Genomic DNA, 6665 nt, shown 5'->3' with positions numbered 1-6665 from the left:
GACCCAGGGTGACCCGACGAGGGGGTGCCACCGGCTCGGTCGCTGGGCCCCTGGGCGGAGGGGCCGGGGCCTCCGATGGCCAGCGACGAGCAGAGTCGCCAGGGTCCAGCGGGGACGCCGCGGGCTCGTCCCCCCACCTGCCCTCCACGTCCGCGTGGACCGCGCGGACCGCGCCTCTCCGGGACGCGGGAGCGGGAAAGCACGTCCCATCTGAGGAGTAAAAAATCCTTCTAACTAAACAGAAAGGTCCCACCGAGATTTGAACTCGGATCGCTGGATTCAGAGTCCAGAGTGCTCACCATTACACCATGGAACCCTCTGCCATCCGCTCCGCAGCTCCCGCCGCTGAGCCAGGCGGCGCACAGCCCCGCGGGCCCAGGAGCGGCCTCCCGCCGGGCGCTCTCGTCACTCCGCCCCGAGCCCGCTTTCTCCGCGACGCCAGGAGGCGCCTGACTCGCCTGCCCTCGGCCGTCTCTTCAGGTTTGCTGGTCGTGGAATGAGATGAAATCCATTCGAGGTGAGCGACAGGGAAGAACTTTCAGGGCCCTCCTAAATCCACCTGCTCTGCCGGCATTTCTAGAGTTTTCTGCCCTGAGGTAAAATTCCCGCGAGGAAAAAAAAAAGTTCCTTTCCTCTTCTTTCCAAGTGTCCTCTTCCCGCTGCCCTGGGAGCTCTGAAGTCTCTCAGAACAGCCTTTGGGACTTCGTGGGATTGCCTCCTCCTCCGCCTCTGAATCTACTTTCGAGAGCCCTCTCTCCTTCCTGCGTTCCTTGCTGTCTTCCTCCTCATCTTTCCCGCTTCCTGCATCTGCTTTGCTATCACTCGTCCTCACTTTCCCTGCGCCCGCCCAGTACACAGCTAGGGCTATAAGAACATGGGGAAGAGCGGCCACAGTGTGACAGGAAGGTGAGGAACATTTTCCATCAACGAGAGGAGCCCGACTGCTTCTCGGGTCAGGACCCTTTAGGGGACTTTGCTCGAGGGAGTGGCTGAGCGTCCGTAGCTAGTGCTTGAGGCCTGGGCAGTGCGGGCCTTTTGCCCGCCCGGGACCACCCTAGAGCCGGGGTGACTCCAAGATGAAGAACTTTGGGTTCGGCGCAGCTCCTGGGTGATTGGTCAAATGCCACGAAAGTGAACCGTCAGCACTCTTCTCCTTTAGACCTTCAATTGGGAATAATCAGTGGCTCATATCGCCCCCTCGTGGCTACATCCGGTACCGCCTACGATGATGGGGTGCAGTAGATAACGGAAAATTCAAAGAACGCTGGGCGATACTCAGGACCTTGAAATTAAAAGTCCGACAAACTACCGACTAAAATACATTCATGAAGGGAAAAAAGCATGCTCCTCCCTTTTGGCTACAAGCCAAAAAAGGGCTTGAAAAAGCAACTTTCTAATGTTTTAGGATTCAGGCAGAAGAAAGATGAATGGGTCATAGAACCCATAGAATGGGTCCGCAGCCAGCCTTCTCATTTTAAAATTTCCAGTGGCCCAGAGACTCTGCTGCAGGTCTCCCACCACCATCTGTGCACAACCCAACATATGAGCGTCTGGACACTCATAACTCTTGAGTAGAGAGTGGGATCTTACACTCATTGTGTGGAAAGGGAGAGAAGAGAAAAGGTCTTGCCCCTTAGACTGAAGTATATTAGTCAGATTCACTGGGGAATTATAAATGAGCCAGAGCTGTGGTTTATGTCCTGTTAACAGCGGTTACTCTTAGGAAAGTTAGCGTGGAGGAGAAGAATTGAAATTTTTCCTTGTACATTCTTTTATCATGTAACTTACAAAGAATATATACAGGTGTAGCTTGGGTCTAAAAAAGAAAGGAAAAGAAAAAAATGAAAGAAAGATGCTTCAGGTGCCAGTGCAGAGGCAATTTAATGGGGAGGGGGAAGGAGAGCCTCTATGGGGAGAGAACTCAGAGAGGGTGCCAGAATTCTGAGAAGATCCCTGGGGATAAAGCTGCAGCTGCACTAGGACCAATTGGGGCAGAGGAAGGAGGTTTGGCTACTGGGCTGAGCAGCATTCTCCTACAGCTGGGTTCTTCTGGGATCTATCCCTGCCCTCATACTCCCTCTAAATCAGATGGCTCTCAAAACCACGTTCCCCCTACTATCGCTGTCTGTGCTTGTGAAATGAGTGTGATCACAAAGGTTGATGATTTCATAATGATTGGACCCCATTTCCCATATTTAAGAATGACCAGTTAATACTTAACATACCTAGAGTACTTTGCAGCCATAAATGTGAGGAATATCTCTATGAATCAATATGGATTTATTTCCAGAATGTGTTTTTATGTGGGAAAAAAAAAGGCAAGGTACAAAAGAGTAGGTACACAGTGTTACCAATCCCGGTCTTTGGACTTTTCAGTCAATAGAAATTGATGAGGCCAGATGAGAATTTCAGGTAAGGCTTTACTGGGGCTTGTGCTGCAGCACAAGGGAGTGAAACCTAGAAACAGGTGCCCTTGCTTGCTCCCAGAGAGAAGCTGCTTGGGTCGTTAAAAGGAGTAACAACAGGGGCAGTCCATGGATTGGTCAGGGGACCTAGTTTAGGTGTCTGCCCACCCCCTTGGTGGTGTTGTGTGCAGGGATCAGGTGCAGTACCCTGCTTTTGCTCCAGGCACCTCAGAAATGGCAGTTGGTTTGTGGCCTTTTTGTAGCATATTGTTCATAATTGTCCCAACAGTGAAGGTGTGCAGTTATTTTTAGTCCGTTATAGTTTCTTTGTATTCTGTTGCTCTAGGAGATGTTTGTCCAGGTGCAAGCCCTCCAGTAAATGGTCCTAGGTCCCAGTCTATCTCAACAGGATGCTATCTTTTATGTAAGGAAAAGGGGAAATAGATATGCTTATCTTGCAGGAAGGATAGGCCAGAAACTAATGAAAATGTTTTTATCTAGGGTTGCACAGGAATGGAGTCTAAGATATGGAGATGGGAGGGGATTTTTTTCTAAGTGTATCTTACAGTTTTCATTTTTTAAACGATGTCACTGTTTTACATATTCCAAAAGAGGATGAAAAAGCTAATCTTAAAATTAAAAAATAAAAGCAGAACAAAAGAATTTAATTATATATCAAATGATAGTATAGCCACATAGAATATAATTAATTCAAGTAAATTTTGAAAGCAGTGCTTGTCTGTACACCCATAGTGGGATATATCCTAAGGACATCTTGAACTTTAGTTAACAGGTTTAAGGTTGGTCGTAGAATTAGTGTAATAATTCTGAAGCTGTCTTGTGTGTATAGTAGGATAGAGCAAATAAGTAAAAATGTTGATATTGTCAGGAATCAAGGTTATCAACTTGGGAGATGGAGGACAAAATTATGAAATGGGAAGAGCTGAGGAAGAACCTCATAGTGTTGGATTGGAATTGGAGATAGCCATATCAACTAATTGTTACGGAGTCCAAGCTCTCCTACTGTGTGCTGCACAACAGGCCAATAAATTGAGAGATGAGTTGTTAGGACAAGAAAAAGTGACTTGATTCAGAAAGCCAGCAGACAGAGAAGATGGCGGACTAATGTCCCAAAGAACCATCCTATGGAGTTAGAATTCAGGCTTCTTTTATACTGAAAGGCGAGGGAAAGTGATTGGTTTTTGAAATTTTCTTGGTGTCAGAATCCTTTGTTCTTGCAGCTGTCTGAGTAGGTCTGATCACAGTGTTCCTATAAACCTCCAACAAGACATTATGCCTTTTAAAGGTCAGAGCCTTGAGAATGGGCTGTCTTGTGTATTTCAGGCTATAGGCAACATTCTTTTAGTTATTAACTTGTAGCAAAAGTAATAGAATACAAAGGTTAAAGTAAAAGAACCAGATCCAATCTGGAGTCAAATTTGTTCTTCCCTATTACATAATGATACCCACTGATAAGGTCTAGAAGCAGTGATACCTCACAGCAATGAGCTCATCTAGTGGTCAGTTTCTAAATACCATTTGTCTGGGATCCCTTGTAGAAATGCCTGATTTTGTGTTGGGGGAGAAAAGTATAAGTGAGCCTGCAACATTTTGTTGTGTCCAAAGACTAGTAGAGACATGCCAAAAGATCACAGAAACCAGCCTGAAAAGTTCCCCTGTTTAAACTGGAGACCAATGGATCATCAAAAAGAATAATGATTATATTATTACATACTGAATGAGAGAGGGATCCATATAATATATATGTAGTATACACATAGTATAATCCATGTGCTATACTTAAAGAAAAGATGGAGGGGGGAAAGCTGTATTTTATAGAAGAATAGCAGTTAATAAGTGTGGAAGGAAAAATAAGGTTGTCTGTTAGAGTCCATGTTTACAAGAAATGATTAAGTTTTCATTTGGGGGGGGGACTAAAGCTAAACTGGGTGACCACAGGTTTTTTGTTTATCTCAGGTTTTAGATGTGTTTATTTTCTTGACTGCAGATGGTATACATGTTTATTCATAATGGTGAAAGGGCAAAATGTCAGTTTTACTACCCTAGTTCCTCTCTGTAGTCAAATTTCTACCTGTAAGGCATGGTTCCATTCATCTAAGTGCTTGGCAATTTTCTGGTTCAATACAATTATTTTGAATTTTTATTTTATTTGACAAGTTTTATTTGCATAGCTGTAAAAAGAAATGTTGATTAATGCCCATAAACATCCTTGTTAACATATAGTTAATATAATTAGATACTAAGGCTATGAGTTAACTTCTTTCTGGAAGCCTTGTAAAGCCTCTGGGGTTGTAATTTATTTTGGAGGGCATGCAAGAAGTATTTTATTCTCTTACCAGTTTTACTGAGATCAAGAACTAATAATTATCCATACCTCTACCACCAGGATTTATCTGCTGCACCTAAAACTGTATGGGTCCTTTTTCCCTAAGATCCCCATACTTGTTAATGTTGTGGCCTATAGAAAGGGACATCTTTTAGTATCTGTAAGCCTGGGATTCCATAAGCTGTATACCAGGTAAGAGACCATTTATTTTTCTGAAAGGACTTTGTAGGCATCATTTCTATAAGTGAAGTATGGCTCTTATGCCTTAAAGTGAGTTTGCACACCAAATTTAACAAGATCTGTTGCATGGTCATATATTACAATGTAATTACAATATAATATATTATTATGTTCTGGTAGGAAGAATAAGGATTCTTACTGAATATTTGTAAGTAACTACAAGATCATGAAAAATAAAGGAATTTAATAAAAGCAGTTTCCATTATGTTTAACCATTGTTACATTATGCTGAATAGTTTTGTAAGCCAATCAACACATATGTTTTTTTTTTCTTTGCCGTGCCACGTGGCATGTGGGATCCTAGTTCCCAGACCAGGGATCGAACCCGTGCCCCCTGCAGTGGAAGCATGGAGTCCCAACCACTAGACAACCATGGAATCTCCCACATTATTTTCTATAGAGTCATTATTCTTAAATTTTCTTGATGTTTAATTGGCTTACAGTCTATAGTAAGACTTCCCCAGTATGTCTTTTCAGTATTCCAAAGACTCAGGTATCATAAAATACCATTTAAACAATGTTTCATTTCAGTTTGTACAAATAGACCCTGTTAAATTGAGGAGTCAAGGTATATTAAAAAGAAAAGGGGTTTTCTCATATGCACGCTAAAGAGAGAATATTAACCACAATTTGATTAGTTCTTTTGGTACATTTAGACCCAGTAATTAATTCATGTTTTGTTGATCTTGGGTAAATAATCTACTTCCTTACAAAGTCATCTGCTTCTGGGTAAAAGAGTCCTGGAAATCCTTGCAGGAATCCTTGTACAAGTTGGAGTCACTTGCACAGTCTGATAAATGTCCGTCTGAGGTGATGATGTTAGCTTACACTGGAAGCTGTACCCATGAGTCTATTTCCTGTACTATTAACAGTTAAGACTAGATACAGTCTTTTACTGAGGCTCTTTTGATGTTTCTTTCAGAAGCCTCAATTTCTAATCTGTAGTTTATAGGAGGGACATTGCATAAGGGAAAAGCAAAAATCACTGTGTATGAAAAGACTGAATGGCTCTGGATAGTTCTATATTATAACCAACAATCTCAGTATGGCTAAGAGTGCAGTTGTCTATAGAAATATACAGAAAACAAATTAATTAGAATTTAATCATTGATTACCCTGAGACTTGTACCAATTAAGCCATTAAGTTATGTCTTCCTTGCTAACATAGGGAGTTTGACAGCATTCATGATTGGGGGTATGCAGGTGAAATGGTGTTCAATCTCTCTCTCTCCCTCTCCCTCCCCCTCCCCCCTCTCCACCCACATACAACTGCCTTATTTGCACAGATTTACTATAAATAGCTTTATGCATTTAGTAAGTTATAAGCCAATAAATTCAACTGAGCAGTTGTGAAATCTAACATGCAAGAGCTTGACTTAAACTTAGTGATTCACAATGTTTCTGACATGTCTTCAACTGGTGAAAGAGAATATTTGGTTCCTTCTTATTTTCAACCTGTTATTTGACTATCTTCCCAATGAACATATTTCATGTTCTTCTTTTCCATTCTTGCTTTTGCTTTTGGATCAGTAGCAATATGACTTGCATACACTTAAGCTCAAATAAAGCTCTTATATTTCTGTTGAACAGTTTCAATGCCTGTCAACATATTTTGCTGAAAAGTCAAGATTTTCAAGTCTACCTTGGTTATATTTAATTTCAGCTTCCTGCTG

The 6665-nt window shown here is 42.3% G+C and overlaps 1 non-coding gene across 1 annotated transcript; it reads right to left on the bottom strand.

Annotated features, from left to right (window-relative positions):
- Positions 1-244: 244 nt before the first annotated feature.
- TRNAQ-CUG (transfer RNA glutamine (anticodon CUG)) lies at positions 245-316 on the bottom strand. Its single transcript has one exon. It is a non-coding gene; the product is annotated as a tRNA-Gln (tRNA).
- Between the last annotated feature and the right edge of the window lie 6349 nt (positions 317-6665).

The sequence above is a fragment of the Lipotes vexillifer genome, unplaced genomic scaffold (genome assembly GCF_000442215.2).
Source record: "Lipotes vexillifer unplaced genomic scaffold, Lipotes_vexillifer_v1.1 scaffold1480, whole genome shotgun sequence".
NCBI classification, from domain to species: domain Eukaryota; kingdom Metazoa; phylum Chordata; class Mammalia; order Artiodactyla; family Lipotidae; genus Lipotes; species Lipotes vexillifer.
The sequence above is the reverse complement of the archived record's forward strand: the minus strand, read 5'-3'. Positions and strand labels throughout refer to the sequence as shown.